This window comes from Epinephelus fuscoguttatus, linkage group LG9 (assembly GCF_011397635.1).
Source record: "Epinephelus fuscoguttatus linkage group LG9, E.fuscoguttatus.final_Chr_v1".
NCBI lineage: Eukaryota > Metazoa > Chordata > Actinopteri > Perciformes > Serranidae > Epinephelus > Epinephelus fuscoguttatus.
Genome location: NC_064760.1, coordinates 40,904,888 through 40,922,668, shown reverse-complemented (window position 1 = coordinate 40,922,668; position 17,781 = coordinate 40,904,888). Strand labels below are relative to the sequence as shown.

At 40.9% G+C, this 17,781-nt stretch overlaps 1 pseudogene; it reads left to right on the top strand.

Annotated features, from left to right (window-relative positions):
- Positions 1-5,528: 5,528 nt before the first annotated feature.
- Positions 5,529-9,855, top strand: LOC125895054 (uncharacterized; annotated as a pseudogene).
- The last annotated feature ends 7,926 nt before the right edge of the window (positions 9,856-17,781 follow it).

The following is a 17,781-nucleotide window of genomic DNA, read 5'->3' as shown; positions in this document are numbered from 1 at the left end:
AGTGGAACCTTAAGACTGGCCACGAGCCTCTGGCACTGGGCACTGGGCTGTCTAACCAGAGCATCAGATTACGGTAAGTTCAAATGTACAAATGAAATGTCTTGAATTAAGCCGCATGAATCATTTTCTTTATTTTCTGAGCCAACTAGATGGCGCTTTTTGTTCAACAAAAGGTTTAAAACACACCAGATTTTCATTCTTTTAGCCTCTCTCTTTAAACCAAGAGCACCATCTAGTGGGCTCAGAAATGTATGTGTGTGTGCGTGTGTATATATATATATATATATACACACGCACACACATACATATATATGTATTTGCTTAGCATAACGTTAACAACACTCTGAATGATGTTAGTTAGCCTGATATGGTGTAAGACAACTATCAAAAAGATGTGTGCATAATTTTAACCATTCATATTCGTAATGTTTAACATTTGTATGTCAATAAAATTGTTGTACACAAAATTCTGCTGTCATATACGTGAGTCTGTGAAGTTGTTCGGGTTAGGATTGTTTTTATGTGAGTATGAATCTAAAAGCTGTGAGTGCAAAGTCTTGTGAATCCAACTCTAATTTCTACGGCTACGAAGTCCTCACTGGGAACATGATTTCAAGTTTGTGGATACAAGTAGAAAAGTGTTGAAATTAAGTCACTGAGGTCACAGGCAGGTCACAGGGGAAAGTAATCGAAACACGATTCCTCGGAGTGGAAGTAGGTTAAGCTGACTCTCCACCAGTAGATGGCAGTATGAGTACTTAAATGTATGCCTGGTTTGTCTCTTTGTGAACTGTTGGCTTATTTTCCAGGTTATTGATGCAGATGTATTTAATACCATTTATTTAATTTGATATTTAATGTTTATGGTTTATTTACAACCTAGATATAGATAGCATGTATTTACTTTTCATTTCAGAACCACACATACGCCTACCTGTATGGAAGAATGAGCGTGTGTTGATAGTGTGGCAGAAATTAAAATGAAAAATAAACGAAAAATATTCTATTACTTTCCCCTGTGACCTGCCTGTGACCTCAGTGACATAATTTCAACACATGTTACTTCTGTAACATTATTTTAATTCAATACCAGTGTGAAAGCCTTGACTAAGTGACATGTTAATTAAAATGCTAGTAAAATATCTTAAAAAAAATTGAACGGTATAAGGCTAACATACACATACACATCATGGAAATTTTATTATAAACTAGAGTCCATTGCTGTATGATTTCAAAAATGCGGTAGGATACTGTTCTCTCAGAACGGTTGATTAATTACAGTAAACTACACTTTGTGCATTTTCTAGTAAGGTACCGTTGTTGATAACAGTTGTTAACCAGATTATTTACAGTAAACAACAGTTTGTATATTTTATAGTAAAGTACCACAGTTTGGTTTAGGCGGGACAAGTGATGCACCTAAAAGCTGTTTGCCAGTGGTTATTAGAGAGAGAATGAGAGAGCCAACACGATAGATAGCATGTATTTACTTTTCATTTCAGAACCACACATACGCCTACCTGTATGGAAGAATGAGCGTGTGTTGAACGAAAAATATTCTATTACTTTCCCCTGGGACCTGCCTGTGACCTCAGTGACGTAATTTCAACACTTTTCTACTAGTACCAACAAGCTTGAATGCGTCTTCCCAGCGAGGACTTCGTATATATATATATATATATATATATGTATGTATATATGTGTGTGTGTGTGTATATATATATATATATATATATATATATGTATATATGTATGTATGTATGTATGTATATATGTGTGTGTGTATATATATATATATATATATATATATATATATATATATATAAATTGGAAGCACTATTGATATTTTTAAGCTGCCAGTTATATATGTTGCTTAATGTGTGTGTCTGTTTGTTTGTCTGGCTGTTTGTAGCATCAGGAGGCAGGACGTGACCTTCCAGAGAAGCAGGCGTGTACCAGGCTCCAGAAAAATCCAGGCGGGAGAGTGGAACCTTTAGACTGGCCACGAGCCTCTGGCACTGGGCACTGGGCTGTCTAACCAGAGATCCACGGTACATTTAGCCACAGTAAAACATACTTTCCTCAACAATCGAGCATCAGATTCAAAACAGATTAGATTACACCACTGAAATCTGTGTGTGCTTGCTAACTGAAGCAGTCTTCAGCCAGTCAGTGGCATTCTCAGCCCTTCGAAGTTAGCAGTAGGTAGTTAGTTCAAAGATGCAGTAATGTACCGGTGCAAATTTTGTGGTCTTCACACCCAAAACTTTAAGAAGTTTTGTGTGCATGTGAAAACACACAAACATGTGGCAAACTATAGATTTGCATGTGGGGTCGATGAGTGCCCAAGCACTTTTAAAACGTTTTCCGCTGTAAGGTCACACATGTACAGGAATCACAGGGATTATAATCCACCGAGTGCAGAGCGGGTTCAGTACAGGGGTAACGTGACCTGTCAGGTTTCTGGTTGTACATATGTGGCAGATAGTTTTTCTTTGTTATGCTTGCACCTCAGATTTCACATCAGAGATGGAAAGAAGATTTCCTGTCCCTTTGAAGGCTGTTCCAATAAGTTCAGTGTTAGATCGTCTTTTTCTTCCCATGTGTCAAGGAAACATAAGCAGATATCCTCAGCAAAGCAGACAAGTCAGGATGAAATTGACAGTGCCCCAGCCCCAAATGAGATTGAGCCTCCATCCATAAATGATCACGAAGAAGATGTTGGTTTTGGCCAAGACACAATGTTAAACAATTTGGCTCTGTTTTATTTGAAAATGCAGGCCAAAATTCTTTTGCCTGCCAGCACTATACAGTGCATTATAGAAGAATTTCAAGATGTCCACAGCTGTGGAATGAGAGAAGTTCTTGCAAAACTGCAAGAGAAACTGGCAGTGTTAAACATACCCCAAACTGAGATTGATACAATAATCAACGAACTCTTACAGGATGACAAATTAGCGACATACAACGAAGGAGTGTTGAGATCAGATAAAACGAGAAAGTCGTTTTTCAAAAAAAACTTTAACTATGTCGAGCCCACTCAGGTGTACCTGGGAACTGATGATCACGGCAGAGAACGATTTTGTCAATATGTCCCTGTTAAGGAAACATTAAAATCGCTGCTTAAACAGTCCACAGTGAGAGAGCAGTACATCCAGTCAAAAATGCACAGTATTGACATGGTTTTAGAGGATGTGAAAGATGGCAAAAATGTGAAAGAAAACACTCTTTTAAAAGAGTCTCCCTCCTCAATCTCACTTATCCTCTACCAAGATTCATTTGAAGTGGTGAATCCACTAGGTGCAGGTAAAAAGAAACATAAAATCCTGGCAGTTTACATGACTATGGGGGAGATCTTACCACACAACCGATCATCGGTTGATCCAATGCAACTTGTGTTGCTTTGCACAGAGAATGATTTCAAGTTATTTGGACAGGACAAAGTGTTCTCAAATCTTCTTGCTGACCTTAAGGATTTAGAGGATACAGGTTTTCAGTCTGAAGATGGCGGTACTCTTAAAGCAACCTTGATTGCCATTTCTGGCGACAATCTCGGCTCCCACTGCATTGGTGGCTTCACCGAAAATTTCAGCAGCAGTAAACATTTCTGTAGGTATTGTTTGATTGAAAGAGCTGTGTTTGTACAAACACCTCTTATCCTTGGCCCTAAACGAACAGTCACAGATTACAACCAGAGTGTTCAGCAGCTGTCCACCACTGATGAAAATGTAGTACATGGCATAAAATTTGATTCCGTTTTTAACTCCTTGAAAAGTTTTCATGTGTGTGGTGGTCTCCCACCATGTCTGGGCCATGACCTATTTGAAGGCGTTGTGTCAAATGACTTGGCGCTTTTTATCAAGCATTTGGTAAAAGTTGAGAAGCATTTTACATATGACAAACTGAATAGGTCCATCTTTAAGTTTAAACACTTGGGAAGTGATTCTCACAATAAGCCAGCTGTGGTAAAAGAAGATGGGAAAAGACTCGGGGGCTCTGCAGCACAGAATTGGTGTTTACTGCGACTTCTACCAGTATATATTGGTGATAGCATTAAAAACCCAATGGATTCACAGGTCTGGCAGTTGTGTCTTCAGTTAAGAGACATTGTGGAGCTCATTTGTGCTCCCAAAATTAATCATGATCAGGTTGCATACCTAAAGGTAATGATAGAGGAATATGTGTGTCTGAGAGGTGCCACGTTCCCTCTTCATCCTCTGAAGCCAAAGCACCACTATTTGTTGCACTATCCGGACCTCATCCTGCACTTTGGTCCACTGATTCGTTTGTGGACCTTAAGGTTTGAGAGTAAGCACTCATATTTCAAGGAGTGTGCCAGGAAATTACACAACTTCATACACCTGTGCAAAACATTGGCAGAAAGGCATCAGTTGCTTCAGTCTTACCTTTGTAGTGGCCAGTTGTTTCCTCCGACAGTTCAGGCTGTCAGTGAAGCAAATGTATATGATGAGAGCTTATATAATGATCTCATTCAGAAAGCAGTAAGGACAAGCAGCTTCACAAGGCAAAGTACTTCAGAGGCATCGGCAGTGATATACAAAGGAACCAAATATAGCAAAGGCCTTGTTGTTGTCATGGACCACACTGACCGTGGTTACGTATTTGGGAAAATATCACAAATTCTCCTGAATCGCACACAAGTGCAGTTTGTTGTCGAAGTGCATCAGTCAGTGCGTTTGGTTGAGCTTGGACTTCACTGTCTACCAGATTCTGAGAAAAATATCTGTGCGTCAGTGCTGACAGTGTATGTGACTACTATCCACTTCCAGTATATCAGGTGTCAGGCCTCTCAGTTGTTTCCCTGCACCACTCAGTGTGTTTTTCATAAAGTTCCCAAACAATCACATACCACCATTGTGGTGAAGAGTTAAAACATATGACTAAATATGACTGTGACAATTATCACTATAACCTACAGTACATTTTGAAGAATGTAACATTACATATAAGAAAAGGGGTTTATTTAAGTACAGATTTATTTAACACTGTGGTTACAACATTTCAATAAATCCAGTGATTTATTTATTCTTACATTTCTTTCATTTTCCCCTTTCTCTCATGTACTAGAGTTTGGGAACCACTGACTAAAACCATATCAGGTATGGATGACGAAAGCCTTCCGCAAAAAATTGGGAAAGCCTTGCCTGAATTGGACTTTGCACAGCTGAATACATTGCTCAAGTACCTTAGAGAAGAACTTGGAGTGGTTACAGAATCTGACCTTCAGTATGTGGAGAGGGATGATATACAGCCCCTTTTAACTCCAATACAGACCCGCAGGCTTCTCAAGGCTTGCAGGGGAACGGGTAAGGAATACATGAAAATTAGTCAAAACATCAAACATGAAATGTGTGGAATCTTGTAATAACTTAAGGGTCATGATTGCTGTTATTCCATATTGATTTCTTTACATGATTGCGTTGCTATGTACAGTATGTTTCTTTTATATTTTGGAGTAGTTGGATTCTGAATGTCTTCTTGTTTCTCTTTAAGAATCAAATGGACACATGAACACAGATTCAACAGGAGCTCCCTGGAACTTGTTACAGTCACCAGTTCACTCCTTTCATCACAAAGTTCCACTAGTCCTGTCCTCTCTGCCAGCTCACCCCTTGACATACAACCACAGGCTGGTCCCAGTTCTTGGATCACCAGATTTGTTGTTCCATGGGAGAAGATGTCTCCTGCACTTTCACTAGCCATCTCGATGGGAAAGAGGGCTGACCCTAGAGACAGAATTGCAATGGTGAGAACTGTGGTTGAGGCCATGCAAGTCCACTGCCCAAACCCAAACAGAGCTGCATGTGCTGAAATAGCCAAAGCAATTGTGTCAAAGCATCCAAGAACGTTTGGAGATATAACGGAGGAAGGAGAACTGCTGGGGAGTGGATACCATTCTCTGCTTGAACAGCTGAAAAGAAGAGTTGAGCATGTCAACCGCAACTGTGATAGCCATCGAATCCAGCCCAAGAGGACACCAAATGATGACAGCAATGCCAACAGAAGAGTGAGATCCAAAGTAGACAGCTATGGTTGTATAAATTGGCAACCAAAGGATCTTCCTGAAGGAGAGACATCAGACTCATTGGAGAGTAAGCGAGTGACCCTGGTAGAGCTGTTCGGATCTATGGGCCCAAGAGCTGGAACTGACAGAAGTGGATGAGTTCATGAGGCTAACATACATTTACCAACGGTACATGATAAATTCATGTCCCCCTCCCCCCTTGCACCTTCTTGAGGAACACTGGCCTTTTCTTTTCACAAAAAGAGGGCTATGCACCCACTTCCTCACACTGACTGGCATTGATATTGATGATCGTCTTGGTGAAGCTCTTGTCACAAAGGGCAGGAGGATTGTGAGTTTCTTCCAAAGCCAAAAACTGAAGTGGGGAAATGAGATCCAAGCTTTGCTGAAGGAAATGGAGAGTGCCACCTCAGAGAGAAACCAGGACCTAACTGCCATAGCAGCAGTTCTTCTCGCGATGAAGTACTTCCATGAGACGGAGGACTCCATCTTCATCTTGGCAGACGTAAGTATTAGTTAAGTGTACACAAAGTGATTTTATTTTTATCTGTAGAAAATGGTACTCTAGAGTAGGGCTGGGCGATGTAGCCAAAAGAAAATTATTATAAATAATTCATATTGGTTGAAAACTATATCAGTATTTATTGATATAGTTTTCAACCAATATGAAATATTTTATAATTACTGAAAACATTTAATGACCTATTTTTAATAATGATCATGAGAAAAACGGTTGAATTCAGCCACTTTATTTTGAACCACCTTATTTATTAAGGCATACATTTTCACACAATAATTAAAGTAAAACCTACTAAACTGATCTGACATCGGTGATATTCCATTATTAAGGGCAAAGTGAGCTTGTTTAGGACCTGTTTTTTCCATTATATTGATGAGTGTATATTGATGATATATATTGATTTATTGTCCAGCCCTACTCCAGAGATATATTTATAATGTATGAAAAATAGCTAAGGTGACTTACTGCAAGATCTGTTCCTTTTCTGTTTTGCAGGCAACTGCAACCAAGATATCTATTGAAGCAGAGAAGGATTTGCCTGCTACACCGCGGCTCATCATGCTTGGTAAGTTAAACATTTGTATTTAGTGGATAAGAATGCTTACGCATGTGTATGTTCTGTTATGCTTGTTAAGTATCAAAGTCAACGTCCATCTGGCAAAAGCTATGAAATTGAAGAGCCACACAGTGGTGTTATTTTATGCTTATTGGTAGCAACATCATGAGTCAAAACATTTTTATAAAATTCATTTATACAAGTATTATGTGAAACTTGAAGCCTCCAGTGCACATTACACTTGTTTAAAGGTGAAAATTGGACCAGGATTAGTCCAATATTCAAGTTACACATAATTTGTGATGTCACAAATTATGCTCTGAGGAACCTGCATTTTATGTATTGTTATTGTATCAAACTCTGCACATACATTATTCTCCACAGTGAAGCTCAAACATTCAACTGTAGGAAAAAGAGCTAAAATGTACATACTGAACAAAACTATAAACACAATACTTTTGTTTTTGCTACCAGTTTTTACAAGTTTTTTTTTCAACAACTTTTTGTCTCAAATTTAATTCACAAATTACTGTGAATCTGTGTCAAGAGAGCACTCCTTTGACCAGATAACCCATCCATGTAGCATGCTGACCGCAGTAATGTCCACCAGGAGGTCTCTGTCTCTCCCTTTGACAGAAATAAGCCTTTGTGTGTATAGAATGTCTTAGATTTTTTTATTGCAACTTGTGAAAAATGCAAGCAAATACAAAGTGCTGTGTTGGTGTATATTTTTTTCTTCATATTTTGTTTCATATCATTTTTTTAAACTTGTGTTTGTATATTTCAGGCAGGACACTGTCTGCTGACCAGTGGATGGTCAGCATTGAGGAAAAAGTGGCATATACACTGGAGCACCAACACAGTTTTGCTGCTGCCATGGCTGTGTATTTCGGTTGCTTCTACATCTACAACATTGAGTACGAGGAGTCGGCTTGCGCAACACTGGAGTTGATCCAAAGGTGAGCATGGGATAATGACATGGGAAGAACTAAAATGCGCTTCAGCCAAGCTCACAAGGGCAAGTCTTCTTGGTGTTAGTAAGGCAAGGCAATCATGTTAAAGGAAAACTTTAGAAGCCTGAGTCCAAGGACATGACATGAAGGAAAATGAATTTGAATTTATTGTGTGACTTTTGTTTCATCAAGACTCTTGACTCTGATGAAGACACACCTCTGCGTCAAAACGTTAGTTGCACAATAAATTAATATTTTGCCTTTATTCCATGTGGTGTCTTTGGACTCAGGGTTCCAAAGTTTTCCTTTCACATGAGCATGGTATATCTTTTATGAATCTTGAAACTCTTGCTGTACTATTATGTGTACAATGTACTGTAGTTTTAAGTGGTTCAGATTTTTTAATTATTTGAACTTGATTCCTTGTGGTGTTCTGTTGTGGAGTACTAGGACACATGTATTGTATCAGTTGAGAAAAAAAGCAAAATCAATGAAGTGGGTCAAGAAATATTTGAAGAACTAATTTATTGTTTTGTTTTTTGTCTTAAAGATTCTTTGTGAGAATAAACCCAGAGGAGGGAAGCAAATGCACGGCTAAAGTTGGCACAAGCAGGAGGACAGGAGCGGTGGTGAAAAGAAAGACGTCAGCTATGAATTCTCGCGTCACAACCTTTCTCCGACGCCTCACAGAATTCGAATGGAAGACCTCGAACTAGGTAAGTATACTGTACACACACACACACACACACACACACACTTGAATACTATCTATAAATTTCATAGGTAGGAACTAGGGATGGGCATCAATTTTCGATTATCAATGATTGATTGTTAAGGCTTTTGATCGATCACAAATAATTTTGATCAATAGTTGCGGCAGGACCTCGTAGTCATGGCGGCTCACCAGGTGGGGGGTCTCGTAGTCATGGCGACTTGCCAGGCCTACAAGACCCCCCACCTGGTGAGCCGCCATGACTACGAGACCCCCCGCTGGACCTATGCCAGGCAAAAAATCATAAACAGACGGAGGCTCTCATCGCTCTCCAAAGCCTCGGCGGCTTCCCCTTCCCGGCCTCTGAAAAAACTATGCCATTGAAAGATGGAGGTTTTGCTGAAAACTGAAGCCTGTAACCTCTGGCTGGTTACGGTTGTAAACACCCAGGGGTGAACTGCGCATGCGTGCCATTCTTCCTCTTTGGCCTGGGGGGTTGAAGCTTAAAACCGGGCAGCTGCGCTCTCCTGCAGCGACAGTCTGCACTGCACTCTTTGTTTCTCTTTTGAAATACTCGCTTATCGATTAATCGATAATTGTTTATTTTTTTGATGATCGAATAATGAATTTTGATCATTTGCCCATCCCTAGTAGGAACACTGCCAACCATCTCACACATTCTGAAATGTGTGGTTGTTAAGAACAATCTTCATCTATACAGTGATGCGACCTTGTTAACAGGGGAAATATGTCTGTCTAAATCATATTGAACACCAGACAAAATCTTCAAAACAAATTAAAGGGATAGTGCACAGAAAAATTAAAATTCAGCCATTATCTACTCACCCATATGCTGAGGAGGCAGGTGAAGTTTTAGAGTCCTCACAATACAAATGATGGTTTTTCCAAACAACTTTTTATGTGATTTTTAAACATATCTTCTCCATCTAACTCTCTCCTTCATTTACATCAGAAAGACACTCTCCACTGAAGTCTGTCCAACATCCTGCTAACCACCCCCCCCCAATCACCAAACGAAGGTCTGTGGCCTCCCCTGCCCCTTGCCCCATTGTTTGAGGTATTTTTCAACCTCTCCGAGTTTGTTAGAGCAGAGATGCATCTGTAAATGTTGTATGTTTTTAAAGTTATGTTGACTTTTGTATTGTTCATATTGTATGACACTATGAATTTTATTGTTGTACTATTTCAGTACAGTTAATTCAGTACAACTGTTCTTAGTGAAACTGAATTGTACTGTTTTTTTGTTAATGTTTTTAAATAAAAAAAATTGAATTTACTGCATATCACTGTAAATATTTTTTTCTACAGTAATCTACAGGCCACGGCATTTCAATAATATACATCGATATTTTCAGTAATACATTTCTTACTGTAAAACTGTATAACAGTAAGGATACTGTAAGGATTTAGTGACACAGTAACTTATTGGCAGCACTGTTGCCTACTTAATACTGTAGCAACTGTTTACTGTAACTTACTGGGAGCATGATTACCTGCTTACTACTGTAAGCAGCCGTTTACAGTAACATACTGGCAGCACTGTTGCCTGCTTAATACTGTAGCAGCTGTTTACTGTAACTTACTGGGAGCACGATTACCTGCTTACTACTGTAAGCAGCCGTTTACAGTAACATACTGGCAGCACTGTTGCCTGCTTAATACTGTAGCAGCTGTTTACTGTAACTACTGTAACAGTCGTTTACAACATTAAGCAGGCAACGGTGCTGCCAGTATGTTACTGTAAAAAAGCAAGGAAAAGGCTAACAGTGTGGACAAAGCCAACAACTTCAACCTGTTCTTCAACAGGTTTGATGGAGGGGGCAGTGTTCACCCTACCCCTGCATCCATGCCCCCTTCCACAGTGTCACCTTCTGCTGCTGCTCCTGCTCCTGCTCCACTGTCACCTGGAAGTAGCCCCTCCCCCACTACTGCAACTACAGCTACAACACCTCTACCACCCACAGCCAACGACTACTATCCTTTAAAGCAGGCGAGGTGAGGGTGGAGCTCAGGACACTGCGTACAGGGAAAAGCTGCGGGCCCAGATGCAGTGTGTCCAAGGCTCCTGAAAGACTGTGCAGCCCAGCTTGTGGAGACCCTTCAGTGGCTCTTTAACAGGAGTCTTCAAACAGACAAAGTCTCGGTGCAGTGGAATACATCTTGTCTGATACCAGTGCCCAAAGTGGGGCGCCCGGCCAAGTTAAATGACTTCCAACCAGTGGCCTTAACATCACACATTATAAAGACCCTGGAGTGCCTGGTCAGACCCCTGAAGTCAGAGGTCACCGATGATGTGGACCCCCTCCAGTTTGCCTATCACGAGCACATAGGAGTGGAAGATGTGGTTTTTCACATGCTTCATGGGGCCTGTATGGTGGTGGATTTCAGAAGAAAGAGGTCACCCCATCAACCAGTCTCCATACAGGGGGAGGACAAATATCTGGGGGTCCTCTTGGATTATAAGTTGGACTGGTCCTCTAATACTGACGCCCTCGACAGGAAGGGGCAGAGCCACCTGTTCTTCCTGTGGACACTGAGGTCCTTTGATGTGTGTGGAGATGTTGACCATGTTCTATCACACAGTAGTGGCCAGTGCACTTCTTTATGCTGCAGTGTGCTGGGGAGGCAGCTTGACAGACAAAAATACCAAGCGACTGGACAAGCTGGTTAAAAAAGCTGGCTCAGTGCTCAGCAGGACAGGAGACTGGACCCACTAAGACCTGTGGTGGAGAGGGCCACATTGAACAAACTTAAAGTTATAATAGACAATAGCAGACACCCACTCCACAGCCTCCTGGAGTGGCAGGGGAGCGGCTGCAGCAGTTGGCTCATCTCACCACGTTGCAGGACAGAGTGTTTCAGGAGAGCCTTCGTCCCCACGGCAATAAGAGTGTTTCCTCCTGAATCCAGTCACACACACACACACACACACACACACACACACACACACACACACACAAACATCACATGAGCTACAACTGGCTGGACTGTGTAATGGACAGTTTTATCTTAATTTAATGTCTATTTGTGCACTTATTTTATTTTAATGTATTTTATTTTGTGTCTATTTCATTATGAGCTGCTGGACAGCTGAATTTCTCTTCGGGGATAATAAAGTTTGTTCTATTCTATTCTATTCTAAATTGATAATACACTATCTAACAAATTGTCATTTTCAGTTTGAAAATAGATAAATATAATAATGTTACGCACCAATACTCCAAAGCAAATTCCTCTATCTTAAAACCTACTTGGCAATAAACTGGATCCTAAATCTCATTAACATTCAAAATGTCTCTTTGTAGAAACCACTGTTGACACCTTCATTCATATTTAAGGATAATATTTGTGATATTAATTGGCCATGGCAGACATTTTGGCTTGTCACACCAGGGAGAGCAAATGTGTATCTAATAACATTAATCAGAGCTCTGTTTTATTTAGATGGGCCATTAAGGCCGTGCTCAGACTGATAACAGCACTACATTAAAACATGTACCTCTGTTATATATTTACTCTAAATAAGACCATTGCATTTGAACAGCAGGCTTTTCTGATGTTCAACAATACACATCAACTCTGGAGCTCAGTGATTTACACTTATCTTGTTTGTTTACATGTAATCTGTACATAAGCAGAGATTCAAAAATTATAGGTTTAATGGAGTGTTGTTTGGGAACTTTGTTTTTCTTTTTGGAATAAAAAAATGTACCTACTGTGTGCAGCTTCCTGAGGGTCTTCTTGTTACAATGAGGTTGCCAGGTTTATTACCATTGTGTCTGTACAGAGACCACAGCCTGAACCTGTGCTCACTGACTGTAACTGGCAACCCACGCTACAGCTGGAGACACTGCACAGAAATACTGGGAAGGACACTGTTGTTAGTGAAGAAGTAGTTCCATCATGTAACTTTCCCTTAAACTGCTAATTGTCATTCTAATACACACACACACACACACACACACACACACACACATATATATATATATATTGTGTAGTTGTTGTTTTTTTACAAAACTGTAAAGTTTGCTCTCTATGCCTGCCTGAAAGGTATGCAACCAAAATACTGTATGTAAAGTGCAGATACTAGGAATGGGCATGACTGGTGTACTTGATCTGGACATTAGTATTTGTTCAACGTACAGGGTAATCACTGCCCAACCTCCCACATGTAAAGACGGCTTTTCTATTTTTTTTTTTTTTTTTTTTAAAGTTTAAAATCTTATTTCAATCCAGAGTTGGGTGCAACATACTCCTTCACTTAGCACCTCTTTGCCCACTGTTGCTCTCTCTCTGTTTATTGTGAGACACCAGGAGACTACTGTTGCAGGACTGCGAGCTTCACACCAATTAAGAGTTGAGAGTCAGCCTGCACACACACACACACACACACACGGCTCGCTGTTGGATGTTAGCCGATGCTACTGTGTTAGCTTGTGCTAGCCAGGAATAGGTTGAAAGGCCCTGGAGAACAAATGTTTGCTCATTTTTCTTTTAATAGGCTAATAGAAGCCTGGGTGTTCATTAACTACATTTCAAATTGCACTTGTTTCTGTTGTTGGCCAATTTACAGTTATCTTCCTATGCATTTTTTGTTTTTGAATACTCAAGTACCCTGTAATAATTTAAAGGGAAATTTCGGTTTATTTCAACTTGTCTCCTATCGTCCTAAATTTGTTTCAAGTGACTAGTGACGAAAAATAATAGTTAGCATGTTAGCTGTTATCCTAGATACAGCCGGGGCGCATGGTAGCGTCAGACCTGTTAAAACGTAAGTGAACGGGCAACCTTTAAGTGCAAAGTTAGTCCACTAAACAAGCTTTTTTTTCCACAAAGACCGCCTCATATTGTTAGGATAAATGTCAGAGAACATATAGAAAACGACATGTAAACGTGTTGTCTTACCTTACCAGTGTGCTGCCATGTTTGTTTACCATTTAGCTCTGCTTTCCAAAGCACAGCCAAAATATATCTCGCCAGCTCTAGATAAAGCCCAGCTGGATACTAACGTTACTCCAGGTGGAGGTGTCTCGTCCTCGGTCACATCCAGACCTTGAAAATAAGGCTGCAACTGGTCCCATTCCTTGCAGCAGAGGCATTCCTCTTCTGTGGGCACTGGGGCACAGCATTCACAAGTACACCACAAATCTCCAGAGCTATGCAGCCTTGCAGCAGCCATTCATCCTCTCTCGTCCTCTACCTGTTGTACCTCTCTCTCTCCTCCTCCGTTCTTCAATTTCACAAAGCTCTTCGTTAGTGTATCCTTCCAGCTGTTGCTGCTTGTTCAGGCACGCTATGAGATCGCTGCTTGTTCTCGCGATATTTCGGCCAAGCTTTGGAAAGCAGAGCTAGAGGGATAAACAAACATGGCACCACACCGGTAAGGTAAGACAACACATTTACATGTCGTTTGCTATATGTTCTCTGACATTTATCCTAACGATATGAGGCGGTCTTTGTGGAGAAAAAGCTTGTTTAGAGGACTAACTTTGCACTTGAAGGTTGCCCTTTCACTTACGTTTTGACAGGTCTGACGCTACGGCTGTATCTAGGCTAACGGCTAACATGCTAACTATTATTTTTCGTCACTAGTCACTTGAAACAAATTTAGGACGATAGGAGACAGGTTGAAATAAACCGAAATTTCCCTTTAATGTGAGTACTTGAATATGGAAGTTAGTTAAAATGCCCATCCCCAGCAGATACTGTGGCAGCAAATTAGTGTCAGTGTTATTTACATGTGTCCTCTGTCACCTGTTATCTAAGGAAAATTTAAGCAATGTAAATCGGGATCACTTGAGCTCTTTCAAATATATAAAGTAACAACACTAATAGTCTACAGTCATGCCAGCAGCTATGTGTAATTGTAGTGCTCTCAGCTAAATTCTAACATCAGCATACTCGCTCACATGCTCACAACATTACTGCTAACATGCTGATGTTTATGATGTTTAATATGTTTATTCAGCATATTACCATGCTAGCACTTGCCAATTAGTCCTAAACCCAGTGTATAGCAGAGGCTGATGGGAAAGTTATTTGGTCATGAACTAAAATACTGGACAAACTGGAGATAACTGTAAGTGGATCACCAAAGTCATAATCCTTCCAATATCCTTACAGAACAATTTGTATGATATCCTACAAAAATGCACACACAAAACAGTTCATATAATATCCGACAGATTAGCGCTCCAGATTACTATGTTACCAGGGTTACAGAGGTTACATTAACAGAGGTTTAGGCAAATGAAGTTACTGTGGTTAGATTTAGCAAAAGAAAAGGTGATGATGTATCTTAAATTGACTCAAAGTTCACACCGTTCTGATCACTGGTCTCGTGGGCAAAGTCCCAGGAAAAGTCTATGTTTTTGTGACCCACCCACCACCCCAACCTGCCTCCTTACAAGACCGCTAGGACCTCTTCCTTGTCTACTCCTTTAAGTGCATTCGTCACATGATTGTAGCCTTCCAAAATATGTGGGTTATGCATGGATTACTGGCTCATGATTACATGGGATAAGTACAAATTTGGATGCATTACTTTTTGTAGGAAAACATACAAACAGTTTATGAGAACGGCCTAAATAAAAACATTGACCTGCTGGTGGCACTAGAGGAAAAGTCAGATGATTCCTGAAGTCAACAGGACTCATTGTCTAAGAACCAGGAATGTCTGGTGCAAATGTCATGGGAATCCATCCAACAGCTGCTCAGATATTTTAGTGTAAACCAAAGTTTTGGAATGATAATAAATGTCAACATGACTAAATTTGATTCTGCAACATTTCTTGTTATGTATATGAGCTCTTTTGGAAGACAAAAAAACAAGACTAAAACAACAGGTGAACAATCATATCAATTTACATTTTTTCCGTAGTTGTTCCTACACCTTATCCTTAAGTCTACCTTTTTTTTCTCCACAGCTGTCTATCTTACCTGTCAGCTATCTATTGGTCTTTTTCCTCTAGACATCCATCCAACTATCTTTATCTTTCCTGACCTCTCGCAGAATCTCCTTCATCCCTGACAGCAGTGGATGTACGAGAGACACCTTCTCTAAATCATACTTTAGATGGAGTCTGTCTCCTTATCATTCATGTCAGTGCAGCAGATAGAACTAAGGGGATGACGTGACTACAGGTCATGGGGCAGGATATAAAGCCAATGGGAAGCAGTGGATTACAGGACTGAGGAATATACAATGTTACTGTGGTACTGTAGGTTCAAAACCTCCTTATGACCTTTTTTAACGGAACTGTCTGTGTTTATCCCACACAACATTCACTTTATCCTATTGATCCACCACAACCAGGTGTGTGCTCAGTACAGGATACACTTTTTAAATTAAACTTATCCATGTCATTGATGGAGGCTAGAGCACAATACCTGAGGTCGCTGTACCTGGTGCTACAGCCAGTTGGCTGCTGATGGGAGGCTTGTATGGAGCTATATTGGGGCCAAATATTTTGTACTTGAAAAAATAAAATTGGAAACTGAAAATTCACAAAAATGTACAAAAAGTTTTTTTCAGGTTAAATATAATTATGATTCACTCTGGTAATTCTTTTGAATAAATTATTTATTTTCATTTTTCACATTTAGATATTTGAGATCCTATTTCTTTCAGTTTTATCTTTTCAGATTCAGATCTCATTTTTTACAGTTTCAAATCTTTTTTTCACTTTCAGACTTTTGGCCCTGATCTTGCATGGGGGGTGTGGCATCAACTGAGAGGGGTGTGGAATCTTGACAGACAGCTTAACAAAAAGGCTAGGGATCTTCCCCTATCATGTTGCCTTCAGGGAACGTAGGAACTAAAACAATTCACCTTAACACTTTGGCCTCTAGTTTCGCAGACCGGGCGAGGCGGGGGCGCAGCGCACCTGCGCTTCGCCAACTGGGTGTGGCCAGGAGGATTTTGCAAGTTTGACATATCGTGCGCCTGGCGCAGCTACTCCTCTTTCCCACCTCCATCCCTCCTACCTGCACAAGTCGGAAAGAGGGAGTGGAGAAGGCGTGGAGTGGGTTTTACACACATCACACCAATCAAATGAGCCCCTCTCCTCGTCCTTAAATGCGCCGCGCAAAGGCGTAATGAGAGTTTACTCAATTCGCCATGGCAGAAGAGAGCAGCAGTGTCAGACGGCCAAACTTCTCCCAGGAGGAAACTGATGTTTTGGTCCGGGAGGTCCAAGCTCGCAGTGTCCGAATATACGGAACTGCGAGCAGACCTCCACTGGCTGATGATGCAAAGGTAGCCTGGGAGGAGGTCACCACAATTGTAAATCATTGTTGCGTTTCTCTTGTGCGCGCGTGCTCTCTCTCTTTCTCTCTCGCAGTCTCACTCTGTTTCTTTTCTTTTGACTTTTCTAAGATGACAGATGCTGAATATATACTCCCTATCTGATGCTGTGGCTGTTTGTGGTTGGCTGAGAGGGATGTGAACTCATTAGTTTGCAGCTGTGTTAATCAAATCAGGTTGGGTTTCCATTACGCGTGCCAAACGGTGCCAATCCCCTTTGATCTGACATCAGATGTGACGGGACAGTCGATATAGAGATACATTTATGTGCTGATTGCAGATAGTTGCATTGAATAGTGGTTTCTGTGGGTATTTATTGCATTGTTAATGTGCCTGATATTCTGGAAACCTGCCTGTGAGGTTTTGGTGACGTGTGCACACTGTCCGCCAGTCAGCCAAACTTCCACTTACACCAACTGCGCTCCACGTGCACTGACAGTAGACGTGGTTTCAGCTGGCAAGCTTTTAGCGCACCTTCGGCGAAGCCTTTTGGCACGAAACTGTCACTGCACCAAGCTGGATCTGTCGACACCTCCCCCTGCTGCGCCACCACACCCATCTCAGCGCACCTCGGTCTGCCAAACTACCAAACTGAGCGCGTCTCGGGTTGCGCTGCTCGAAACTAGCTCTGTTTTATATAGCTTTGAAATTTGCATCACCTGGCCTTT